The sequence below is a fragment of the Hylaeus anthracinus genome, unplaced genomic scaffold (genome assembly GCF_026225885.1).
Source record: "Hylaeus anthracinus isolate JK02 unplaced genomic scaffold, UHH_iyHylAnth1.0_haploid 12000, whole genome shotgun sequence".
Classification (NCBI taxonomy): Eukaryota; Metazoa; Arthropoda; class Insecta; order Hymenoptera; family Colletidae; genus Hylaeus; species Hylaeus anthracinus.
The window spans coordinates 6,199,796-6,213,704 of record NW_026534347.1 but is presented as its reverse complement, the minus strand read 5'-3'; positions in this window follow the sequence as shown (position 1 = coordinate 6,213,704).

Below are 13,909 nucleotides of genomic sequence, written 5' to 3'. Positions count from 1 at the left end.
GGTTGTGTACTTTATTTCAGCGTACCCTGCCTGCACTATAGATAACTATTAGGACTGAACTGTATTGTCTAAACTTGTAGATGGTAAAGTATTAATTTTTTTAACTAGAATGTAAACTATTTAATTCCACAGTTTCGTATTTTCAGTATTTATTGAAATGATTGCAAACGAGGATTAAAATTATTATTTAATACTCGACTTATTATTTTTTATTTAAAATTGATCCTGTAATACTTGCTTCTTTATTAGCTTATCGATTAATAGTAATACTGGATTCTTTAGTATTTTGTGATACGGTATCTTCTAATACGTTTTTTATCTGTATCTTCCGTATCAACTCAGCATCGCACCTCCAAGCAACGTTATCTATATTTTCGTTTCAATGCTCGGCATAAAAATTCATCGTTCGCCATTGCTTTAATACACCCACCGCATCGAATGTTAACGTTCCGACAAAAACATCTTTCGCTACAGTCGCCAAAAAATAGATATCGTTCCTCGATAGTCGTATCATCGCGAGCCGAGGTAGTTTCTATATGAAATTTCGTCCAAAAAACGAAGGAAGACGACGTGAATCCGAAATTGAGGAGATTTTTACAGTCTCGCGGTTATTCTCATACCAGACAGTTCTCGATAAGCAACTGTATTCCCCGGTATACCTCGAGCTATATGCCAACGTATCGCGTCGAATGAAGAGCATCTTGAAACTCTCTTTCCTGCGGTCTCCTATTTATTTCTGATACCTTTCGAGCATTCAGACTCTAAAAAATAAACCAAGAGGTATCTTCTTTAAAGAAGTACCTTCTCCTAAATTTTATTCGCCTTTCAAATCGTATCTCTTCAAATATCAACCACTATCCTCTCTAATCCGACTGATCCCTTACAAATCTTCTATCTAGTATAAATCGAGCTTCGATACGAAGATGCAACGATAACTCTATATCTATGATTTCAATTTTATTACAATCATCAGCTGGAATCAAATTACCATCGAACGGCTTCCTTCGATTAATACGCTCCAAGTAATTCGTCTCCATTACCAACACGTAAACATCCCAATTATGTTCGTAATTCTACCGTAGCTCGCATCTACTCGGATTCCACATTGCTACGGCCGCTCTATTCAATCAGTTACACCATGGTTTGGATCTCACAATCAGTTCATTTCCGCGCATAACTAAAATTTCATCGCAGCTGCGCCGTGCTATGTTACCGTTCAGTTACCGTGTACATCGTGTGAACTTGGCGAATGCACAGAAACACCGGGCGACAGGGCCACTCGTCTAAACGACATGCTTAATACGCGAATTATGCGAGACAAAATTTGAGAAATTAACTTGACACGTGTTGTTCCGCGCACGGTGAATGGAAAGCTTCGAGTTGTCTATTTAGATTCGCGTCGTAACTCTGTTTTCTCTTAAACGTATAAATTATCTCGACTGGTTCGTTTCAATTGCCACGCGATAACCTGGTTATGAAGTACATATTTGCACTTTCGAAGACATACTTCGCAAGATCCATCGACAAGAATTTTCGAGTGGCAAACGAAGTGAAACTAGGGAGTGGACGGAGGTAGTTGCATCAAGTGGAATGCGCTTGGAGAAGGAGGAAATGTTGTTGAAGGAAACATGATTAGATGTTCGAAAAAAAGACGCACTCGGGCTAAGAAGCGGGACAAGTTGCTTCAGCTTTCTCGAAACAACCTTTTGAATAGCACTCCGCCCTAGAAGCGGAAAACAAAACGGTATATCAGGCTAATGGCCGTTGCTGAAGGATTGAACTGTATTTCAATCGTTACGTAGAGAATCCGAGCAGCAATCTTCATTTCCTATACCGTATTTCCTACTCAGGCTGCACTGTTGTTCCAACTTTGTACCATTTTTTCCAGTTGCTTCAAACTCTATTCCCATGTCTACTTTTTCTTATTTATTTCCATCTGCTTGCTTGACTCCGTCGTTCTTGCTGCTCTTATTTTCTGTTGCTTTCAATTTTATGAAGATGAATATTCTCTTCCCTTAGAGTCTGAGCTACCAATTACATCTTCACCTGGAGTCAAATTAATATGGACCTGGTAGTCATAAAAATTCTCCTGATAAATATCCTTTTTCCTTAGAGTGCAAACTGTCAATTCCAACTCTACCCGGATCCAAATTAATCTGAATCTCTTAATTTTAAAAGTTCTCTTAGTCTATATCCCTTTTTATTAAACTCTGAGCTACCAATTCCAACCCCACCTGGAGTTAAATTACTCTGGACCTCGTACTTTTCAAAATTCATGTTGAAGAATTTCCCTGGTCCCTTTCTTTATATTTTTACTAAAAGTACTCTCTCTGCAACCACCAGCTAGAATTATTACGTTACGTCGTTTGAGTGAAACGTCCAACGATTTCGTTACCAAAAGCATAATTTGTTCACGTGGCAACCCTGAAGAATTCTCCAGGTCCCCCACACATTCGTATTCTGTGGCTGAAAAGCCCAGTTAATTTTCCACGGTCACTGTGGCGGCTAAGGAAATTACGCGATCAAAAGCCAAGGAATGCTTCTTAATTAGCGTCGCTGTCTTGAACGTGGAACTCGTCCCGCGAGGCGAGACAACGCTCAGCGTAAAAACCGCGACGCGAAAACGCGGAGGACGTTTGAAAGTTGGTTGGAGGAACCGTTTGCTTCGTTCCCTTCTTCATAATTCCTTGAGTGTCCGGGGCCATTACCAACTCGTTCCCCGTTCTACTTTACGTGAACAGAATACACCCCCTCGGGTCCCCAGGGTAGACCACATTACACGGAGTAAGTTTCTCAGGTGCACACCGAACAGTAATTAAAACTTTTTACTTTGCCGCCGAAGGGATACAGCCTAATGAAATCGATAGTTTTTCACCGGGTTACAGTAACGAAGCAAGTTCTATTAACATCGTTAATTGCTAAGGTACATTGTACTTTCGTTCTGGATATGTAAACGAACTCAGCGGTCTCAGAGATGTAGCGAACCAATTTTTCCAAGCTGGTGTTCCTAAATGTCTCGCGTAGTTCATTTTCATATTTCTGAATCAATAATGAACCGGAGTGAGGCATTTTTAATGTAACGAAGTGCAGTGAAATGATTGAATTAAATTCATATGATATGCATTAACGGAATCCCGAGAAAGTAATTATAATTACGAGGTATTATAAAGAAGCAAACATTGACAGTACTTTTAATATAATTAAGTGCGCCGAGAGTGTTGTATGTTATTTAAAAAGTATTACCAAGTAATTAGAATGGAAAGTTATTTTAATTAAATGATGTTAATATCGTATTGCCTGCGCGCCAATTCGAGTATAACATTGATTATCTTTCACGCGTTCCACAAGCTTTCCACAATGTATTTCCATCAACCATTGTAAATTCGTAATGTCGTTGATTATTCAGCTTACTCTAGATTTTATACGATAACATATGCATTTTCCACCTCTGTTTTATTTTGCCCAGTTCTTGGTTCTACATTTTCGGTTCAAATAGACTTTTCCCCACTTCTCTATTTTCCCTTTCCGCTCTTCTGTCTTTTTTTTTTTTTTTGTTGCGATACAGTGGAAGCAAAAAGGCAGAGCAGGTACCTTTCGGTCATAATTCCCATCGCGATGGCACGGAGGTACTGTGTCGCGCCTGGAATCTCTGGACGTATGCGGGTGGTCCGCTATATATCATTCTGACTCCACTTCGCTGTCTGAATTTACAAAAAACTGTAGAGAGAAATGGTAAGAGTTGGTTTCCCGGGGAACTGATTCCAACAGAAAGTGATATTTTGCTTTTGACGCGGTTGCAGTCGCGATTGTGGTTCAAATAAATCAGATTAGGTCAAAAAGGGGTCCAGGCGAGGCCCGACGGGTTCTCAATAAAATCTTGTTACACCTCTATACCCATTTTCTTTTTGCTTCGAAGATACATCGACGTTAATTATTTAGTTTTATAAGTCAGGTTCCAAGCGAGTGGTTATCGCGGGAGGAGGCGACGAGACAGGTGGTTTTCAAGCAAATTAGAAAATTACATTTCGCTATGTTTAATTAAATCGAGTGAATGCGCGGCACCGAGTGGTAGCGACGGAAAGCTATTCCCCGCGAGCGTAATCGCGGGAAAGAGACGTCTCGACAAAAATAAATGCGCTCCGAGGGAGACGCGAGGAAACAACAAGTTTGTCACAATGAAAAGTGTGTTACGCGAGAATAGTTACAGACTGACGCGGGCGTGAGAAATTACCGTGCGGTGCGTGAGGTTCCGCGGATTAAAAAGAGGAAGACGCGTGGACAGAGCCATATTTCGTTTTGTGTGCGACGAATCACTATTAGTCCAGGAAAAATAAATTTTAGGAAAAAGGAGAATAAATACTGATAACTGAGATCTGTTACCGAGGATACTAATCGTCTAATGGACACATGATATACTAATCGTAGATTTTCATGAAACTGAAGCTCAACCGAAAGGACTTTTCTATGCACTCGCTTATAAATAATCAGGTAGAAAATTTCAATGGCGAATAGAAAATGGTACACGCGCTCCATACGATACTTCGTTGATACTCCCCCAATATTACAGATCCCAAATTATTATTCTTGCCATATTGTGGTTGAAACTAATTAAGTCAACATCAATTTACTTGGAAACGACAATCAGTAATTATTCAATTAACTACGGCATACAAATTAATATCCAATTATCGTGCGAACTGCAGAGCGACGCTGGGAAGAAACACGTTATAGGCGTTTAATTGTGTCCCCAGATTTGCAGGAAAAATGTTTGACGGTACATGTCAAGATTTAGACATAAATGTCTTAGATTTTGACATTTATATAGTGTCATTTATTAGCAGACACCGAAAAAAAAAAATGAAAATCTCCCATCTCATGCTACTCATCGCAGCTCCCAATAGTACTCAGCATTGAGATGACGAAATAAAAGATAGCAAGATTCTTCGATACTTGCCCTCTAAACATTCATAAACTATCAAAGGGTGAAACAATTCCAATCGACTCGCATACAGAACGGATCATTCTGTGGACCCCTTGATAAGAGATCAAGGAATGCATTTAATAGGGTTCCGTCGGAATTCAAGGCAGGCCGAGACTGCAGCAAGGGCAGTCGATTTCGCATCCGACGCGCACACGCGAGCCAGTGTCCACGTAAAGGATGCACGTACAAAGCCGTGTGTATACGTATCGGTAGACACTATGCCGCCTGTCCCTGCGTGCCCCGCTACCCCTCCGTGTATGTACTATTAGGGTGTATATAATCGGCGCTGGTCAACACGTCGACAGAGAACGTCCATTATTTCATCAAACCCCGGTCATCGTCGCCGGATCCATCCACCGCCAATTTGCCAACAATAGCGACGCTAGACCGTGTACATAAACAGGTTGACACTTGGGCTACCCCAAATGGGACACCCTCGAGCGTCCATATCGGCCCTAACAGGTGCACGGGAAGCCACCTTGTCGCTAACTTCTCGGATCCTCCTGACCATTTACCTAAACACCTCTGGACATTCTGGAATTCTGCAGTTGTCAGGTAGCAGAGTCTCGCTGAGGATTGAACGAAGCTTTTCGTTGTCGAATTATCTTCTTGGAATTAATAATTTTCTTCAACTTGTAATCGTCGATGGATTATCCTAGTTTGCCAACAGTGTGTACATAAACAGCTTGACACATTTGGCTTACCCTGAATGGGACACCCATATCAAGCGTTCGTATTGGTCCTAACAGGTGCACGGGAAGCCTTGTCGCTAATTTCTCGGATCCTCCTGGCCATTTACCTATACACCTTTGGAGATTCTGGAATATTCTTAACCCTTTGAGTGCCGAGGAGCGATGTATCGCTGCTCGAAACTGTAACTCATTAAAGTTTTTGTACAAATATTTTCTTTATATAAATTTATTTTTTGTTAAACCTATAACGTTTTATTTTATTTCTTTTTTTAGTAATAAAGAAAGTCTAACATGTTATTAGTATTGTGTAAAAATTTCATGAATCTTAAAGTGCGTCTGAAAACAGTATTAATGATTCGAATCTTAATTCTTCACGGCTAGTTTGCAACACAATAATAATTCAAAGGTCATAATTTAGTATCACAGTAAAATTACTTATGCTTCGAATCGCGCGAGAGTACTCCATTCCGAACAAAACGACGAAATAATAAATGAAGTAGTTCAATAACCGATGACTCGCCTTTCAATCGACGTGCTACGTCCCGGGCTGAACGTTAATTATTATTTAACATGGTTAATGTAAAGAGAGATAATAATGAAAGCACGATTAACATGCATTTGATCGGGAAATAAATTTGTCATGATTGGGCATTATGACGACAACTTTCATTATTATGTTCTCCAATTATATGTTAATTATGTTTTATGACAATTTCGATTCTTTGTCCTGCCACTTCTATAATATTAGTTGCACACGGGATCCTCTCTCCGAAATGTTGAATATCGCACTCGTACGTCATTTAATACAAGATTAAATAGAGATAATTAGAGATTGTTTTCATTGTTCGCTATTAATATGAAGCATTCGTCGCGATTTAATTTACTCTTCACAATGTCGATTTTATTTTCGCAGCATATGAATAATAAATTGTTAATTATTGTCGTCGCGGCGTATTATGCAATATTGCCAAAGTAATGTATTACACGATGTCCATTACTATCGCAGTGTCACGCTTTGTGTTGCACGGTATCGATTACTGCCACGCGAATCCTATCACCTATCACGCGTTGTCATGCAACGCTAATGGCTGTCATTATACTTAAATTAAGAATCTGGCTGATTATCAGGAAACCGACAAACTTCCGCTAAACGAATGCAAATCAAACAGAAGAACTTCCGAATGAATTTTAAACGCGATTCGCGCGCTGCTTTATCGAAAGTGTTGGTTCCATTATGTGTATAAACTTTAATTACTTTTCGTTTCGCTGTTCCGATGGTAATTATTAAACATTTTTCGTCGTTAAATTGGTGCTCAATCGCGCTGTCAACGTGTTGCCAGTTCGTCGTGTTTGAAATCCGCGTAGCTTTCAATTTTTCTCTCGAGTCAACAACAGAAGTCATGAATTATCGTTTAATTCTCGTTTCGATATTGCAAAGTATAAAATTGAATGCCATTTTCACAGCGCGCCCATACTTTTCGATTTAACATGGAATTATTAAAACGTACTTAAAGTATTAATATTCAACTCTGAACTGCTGATTTGTTCGCAGCAACACACGAAACTCATTCATACATTTAATATTCAACAAATAGACCTTTATAATCCTATTTTGACATCAACAGGGTAACCTAATTTTCTAATAGTCAGTATACGAATTCTCGAATGAAAAATTCGTGTCCTCAAAAATAAACATATTATTCGCCTCTATTGAAATTTTCTCCTTGTCTCAAATCCTTAGTTATTAGAGACTTTAAGTCAATAAATTCTCCGCTTTTTGAAAAACAGTCTTGGTCCGCCATATCGTCTCCACCCAGGGAGCTCCAGAGAGAAAGTCAGTGGCCCGGAGGTTCGCAATCTTCGGTCAAGTAAACCCGTGGGTCGGTTTAATCGCATCGCTTAATCGCGGCAGATGGGCCGCGGGATTAATTATTTAAAGCCCCTTAGGCTAACGTCGAATTAATGGACACAGCGCCGCAATGCCACCGCGGCATCGATAATTCTGCAGTTCTGTGGCTTCTCCCATTGGTCCTGGGACGCGTGCCACTCGCAGAATATAGGTAGCCGGGTGCATACGATTCTCAAGTTGCAGCTTCCCTGTTGTACGACCTTTCCAGCGATTAGTTTGTCTGGGTACTCGGTGGACATGATCGCCGGTGGTTCAAGTTCGAGGGAATCTGACCGAACGATTTTGATTGTCACGGCGTCTTTTGGATCGACGAAACAGAGGTACAGTGATGCCATTATCTCATCGAACGGGATGTCACGATTGGTCGGTTCGTAGAAATTTAATCGAGGCCGTTTCTTGTCCAACCGTAACGCGGTTTCCGAGTGCACGAGCCGTAAAACTTTTACGCCGAGCCAACGTGTGAAAGTTTTGATTACGGTCCACGCAAGAATTTTTTCACGGTCGCTTCGCAACGTTTACGGGCAATAACTTGACTGTTTCGAGTCGTTCGCGATGAGAAACGCGAGGGTACGCCTTGGTGGAATTATGACATCGGTGATTTATGGATGTACAACCCTGTTGGCACAAGGAGCGCTTGACTATTTTGTTTACAGTAGATGAATCCTGATTGCAACGAATGGGTGGACGTAAATATTTCATTAATGCCAGTACTACTTCCCTAATTTACTAAACTCGTTGCACTGTTGAATTCATTATTTCTTATCCATCATATGCTATTCATTTTTAACACTTTACATACTGACGTCTATCCATATAAAAAGATAAACACATATGCATATTTTCTTTTTATTCAACCCTCCTAGTTAACTTGAGTAAATCAACCTCGCTTATTTAAGCACTACTTCGGTAATAGAAATTTGGTAAATTTATTGATGTCAATAATATAGAGCTATCGCCATCCTGTTTATAAGACGTAGAATTATTCGCATATTACTGTACTCGCGAAATTTGTATCCAGTTGAAATAGCTCTAGAATTCCTCCACCCAAATTCCCCGAATTTCTTGTTTCTGCTTACCAACCTTTGGCTTACGCCCGAAATCGATATCGTGAAACTCGATTCGAATTCTATCCACAACCAGGCGACAGACGGTCAAAGCGACAAAATATTTTCCAACGCGTCCCCAATCAAACAGTTTGCAACATGTATCGCATGCCGGATGTTTTGTTTGATTGTAAATACGCTAATATGGAAGTATTTTGTCCGGCACAAAGTCGCAAATATTCAACAAATGTTATTCGCTTTAGTGCCCCGTGTCACGGTGTTTCGATCGTTATCGAATATCCATTAATCGTGAACCATTTATTCCCTTTTATTTCAGGGGCGAAATAGCTGTAGCTTATGGTATTTGGGGGACAGAAAATTATTGGAAGCGAATTCGAAAATTTAATCAACCATTTTTCTAGTCACATTTCATTTTGTAAAGGGCAATGCAGTATGTAGTAATATGTAGTAATTCATCTGATAGATTCTTTTTCATACAGTTTGACTTCATGCATCATGACTTACCAAATGTATGTCATTTGAATCCTTTCATTTCTACTATAGGACTACACATCCGTAATTATAAAATAAAATGTAACTGTCGTCTATACCTACATTATTCTTATCCTTAGAACTATATTAATTCCTCCATTTTTTCTATATTAACACCGCCAGATATTCTCTCCCTTCTCGAATAATCCGAGAATAGAAGGGGTCAACATATTCAAAGATTCCCTGTTTTCCTTGCGTCTCCTATATAGCACAATATATAATATAATAACAGGCCGTTCGCGATGTCTGCATTCGAAACGAATCTTCCTCAGCCACTGCCCCAGTTTCCATTCTTGGCGAAGGTTTTCTCCGAGTGTAGCAGCTTTGCAGATTAAATTCACACCGGTCGCGAACACAGTATTCGTCGTTGACGCAACAAATACAGCCACCCGAAGAAAGAGAAAAGACGCGTCGGCGTCGTCGCGCTCGAGATCCATTTAATTAATTACTTCGCTGACTACAAATTTTTTTTTTCTACGCCACACGTAAACCAACCTCCGCGATAGTGTATTATGATTAAAGTCGTTTCGGCCGTTTAGACCAGGCCACGCGACGAACGAAAATGTTTTTGTTCCGGTTAAACTCGCCGTGCCCAACGGAACTTTAAGCTTTCTTAGGAAACTGTTCTTAAGGGAAATCGCTACACGAGAAACCCAGGGGAGTTGCTTAAGTAACTAAAGAAAATTCCCCCGTAGAAAGTGCCCGCGGTGTAGTCAGAATTCGGCACGGTTAATCTCAAATAGGTAATTTTATAAGGGGATATACACTTTTGAAAGAAATTGAACTCGCAACGCTGACCCGGGGTTGTCTTAATGGTTCGCCATTTTTAGAAACTGTTACAGCGACGGTAAAAGTTCCGTTCGATCGTGCGACTGGAACGGATCCACGATGTCCTTCGAAAGTCTCTGGACCGTTGCTTAACCTTGCAAGAACCAGAGGAAGAATAAAAATCAGTGAAATGTGGAAAATAAATGATGTAGGATCTGAATGAAACCTAGAGGATCTTTATGATCTCAAGAATCTTTACGATCGTACAGGTCATGTTCGATGTAATTTTTGTGCCAAGATCTGAAAATTCTCACAAAAATTTGTAGATTATGGAAATCGTGGGAACAGATTTGTACGAGTACCTGAGATTGTTGATAGTTTATATTTCTAAAGAAGGAGGATTCCCGAATCTAAAACGTAGGTTAAGTAAAAAGAAAAGACGTTTTTGTGTCGGGAAATTTGTGTCAACTGTTCACCAACATTTTTTAGGAAGATTATCCTTGAGGGCTGTTCTCAACTATCTCGACTCTCCTGGATGCAGCGAAGCTGTTGTAAAGTGAGTAAACAGTTTCAATATATAATTTTAAATTCCAAGCTGTTAAGTTAATGTCGAAAACTTTGGTGACACGAAACTTGATACAAGTGGTCAGGAGTATGAAACTAAAGCTTCGCTAAACATGAAAAAAATACAGAAAACAATTTCGACCACGGTAAGAAAATTACAAGAATAATTACGATTGAATAAAAGGGAATCATAATTAAAATAGATTGGTCCATTTCCAAAGTGCAATTAATGGAACGCTCGTAACGTCATTTTGCGCTCGAAAATAGATTCTATATTCGCTGATGTAGGAAGAATCAGGTCGCGGAGAGGATTATGGGAGCTAGCGCTGTAATAAGTCCGAAACGAGCGGAGAGAGAGAGAGAGCTAAGGAGGAGAGGGATAAAAAATGGGGGTGGATGGCTCGGGTTGGGAAAAACAGTATCTCCTGGTTCGGGATTTTTAAATTACCTATCTCTCGGAGTAGCCAGCACCTAGATAAAGAGGACGGGGCCTGAAACTCTCGTTAACGCATTAATCTCCTCGAACCCTCGCCAGTTCTCAGTCATTTTTTGCCCTCTCCCTCGCGCCGCGGGTCTTCGAGGCACGGAAAAGAATGATTTTCGGGCGTTTCATTCGTTCAGCTTGACGGTTCCCCGCGCTGAAAGTGAGCTAATTGCGTTATAATAGCTTTAATAAATCCGGAACTGTTTTATCGCCAAGTCGATCGGACCGGACGCCGTCGCGACGTTTACAAAGGGAGGAAAACGGTAATTACCCTCGGACCTAGGGGCGGTTGTGAAAAATTATTCGTCACGCAGTACGTCGAAGCGTGTTTAGAAGCAATTTCCGCGAACCACATCGTAACTGTTGCTCCAACATTTTAATTAAACGTAACGCACGAGGCGGTCGAATCGGCCGGGTTGATGTTTGAATAATCGATTCGTTTGTTTCGTATTCGGGGTAATTGGCAATCTTTTCCAGATTTTTTCCTTTTATTCTTTCGAACTTTTAGATCATCGGGTGTTTACCTAGGGATATTGGAAAACACTTTTTGGCGTTTTCGATGGCATATCGATTATTATAGAGAGATAAATGATATTGATGGAGAAAATGGGACACAAAGTATGAGGGGAAAAATGATACAGTGAAAATTGTTTTTCTCCATCTAAGAAACAAAATTCTTCAATTTTTTTTTCAGTAAAAGTATATGCATGTATCTACACATGAATTAATGTATTTAATTCGCGAGAGATTGCTTAAAAGAAATAACTATCTTTATTTTCGTAAAGAAAATCACAGGAAAAAAAATCACCAGACGAGGTTAAAGGAAATACTTATCCTCCTTCGCACAGATCCCCCCAAAGCATCGCAAAGCGGTCTGATTCACGTGCAAATCTGTCCCTCTCCTCTGATGTTTTCCTCCATCAATCGTAATCAACCGACTCCTCGTCTCCTCAAAGATGTCCCGGGGAATTCGTTTCCTTTGGCTTTTGATAACAATGCCCGGCCTGGAGGTCCGGCGACGAGGCCGAAATCCATCGATGCGGGAATATTCCCCGGCCAAACGACTCACGTGTCACTCCCGAAGACAGAAGCAGTGGGGGTGGTCGGGGCATCGGGGGAGAGGGTGCAGCCCCGTGACCCTTTCCATTTGCAAATTAAACGGCCACGTTCTTGATTTCAATCCGTGAAACCCAATCGCAGCTTTTCCATTGTGCCCTGACTTAAGCCCAGCAACTAGGCGTTTAATCTTAATCGATCTCTTCGGAGCCAGATATATATCTGCATCCCATTCTAGTTCCGCCTGGGGTCTCATCTTTTTTCTCCTTTAACACCCCCGCCACCGTCTTGGCTTCCTTTCAGGAGGACCGTCTCGTTCCACTTCCTTTTTCCGACACCTTCTTTCCCGATCTTCGATGCTTCGCCTCTCCTTCTCTCTCTATCTCTGCACACCTCTCTCCGTCTTGTCCCCTTAAAGCCGGGCGTTCCGTTTTGCCGTCTTATCTTAATGGTTCGCTCCGGCAATCGAAAGTTTAGTTATTATCGCGGCCGTTGTCGCTCCGGTTCGCGAGCTGGCGTGCGATCCCATGAAAATATGGCGGTAGATAGACCGGAGAAAATTGCCGATACGAGGCGAACCCGATTCCGCGGCGAAGGCGATCCCAGATACCGATCGTCGCTAAGATTCGCCGGGGAACAATCCAAGCTGAAAAGGAAAGTTGTATTGCGACCCCGAGGACCACGGATAAATGGAGTTCCACGCTTCCGTGAATTTTATCACGGGGGGATGCCGAGGGAGCTTTGGCTAGGTCAGGGACGGCGAGATTCAATCGTTCGCGCTGTTGAATCCATGGTTGAACAACCGTTTTGGACCTTCGAGAACTTGCAGTGTGATAACGAACATTAACTGTGGTCGAGTGACTACCTTTGCTAAGGAAACTATTGGCATTATTAATGAGGAGTTATTTAATGTAAAGTAAGAGTTATTCTAGCTTGGAATACAGTGACTATTGGGATTTATACTGGGTGACCTATCGTTAGGGAGGTTTCACCTTTTAGTGCCCTTGCAGATGGTGTCATGGTACCATCCCCCAAGAAAATGGATATTCCTCCATGAAAGCCATATTCAAATCACTTCTACGATCACAAAATAACAATGAATTCGCGAAGCTATTTAAAGTAACTCTCCATAAAAGAAATAATATTTAACACCCTCTTTCGCCGATATATCTAATATATTTAAAAAATATTAACCGCTCGCTGTTTTCCAGGATACACCTGGATTTAAACCTGGCTGGAAGATACGAGACTGAGGAACTGCTGGCAGGCATAAAAAGAGGATAAAAGTCAAGTGTTATGGGAAATGGGGAAGGTTGAGTTTTATTGGAACGACGAGGACTCCGGAAAATCGAGTTCCACGCTTCCGTGAATTTTATCACGGGGGTGATGCCGCGCGAACTTGGTGGCGTTTCACTGGGTCAGGGACGCGAGATTTAATCGTTCGCGTTTCATGCAATTTACCGCGTTATGCGCTACGCTTAGCGGCAAAATTGCGATGCGATTCGACGACATTTTTACCACAGATGTTGATTTGCGTCTGTACTTGTTGCGCTCTAACGAACGCCCGGTTCACAAAAGTTTGACAAGAGCGACAAGTTTGCAAGGGAATCGTTTTTGTAGCCAAGGTTGTAACAGGGAATTTCCACAGCCGCCGAACGATACTCCTCGCTTACAAAAATATAGAATTTTCGTCCATAGCAGAGATTTTTCATTTCATCCGTTTGCGTACACCTACGATTTTATTTGTGTTACAAGCGTTTCTTTATTTCATAAATCCTCATTCGTTTTATGAACTTTTGTTTACATTTTGCGTTTTTATTCAATTTTTGGTGAAATTTGTTGTCCATGGTTCACCGAACA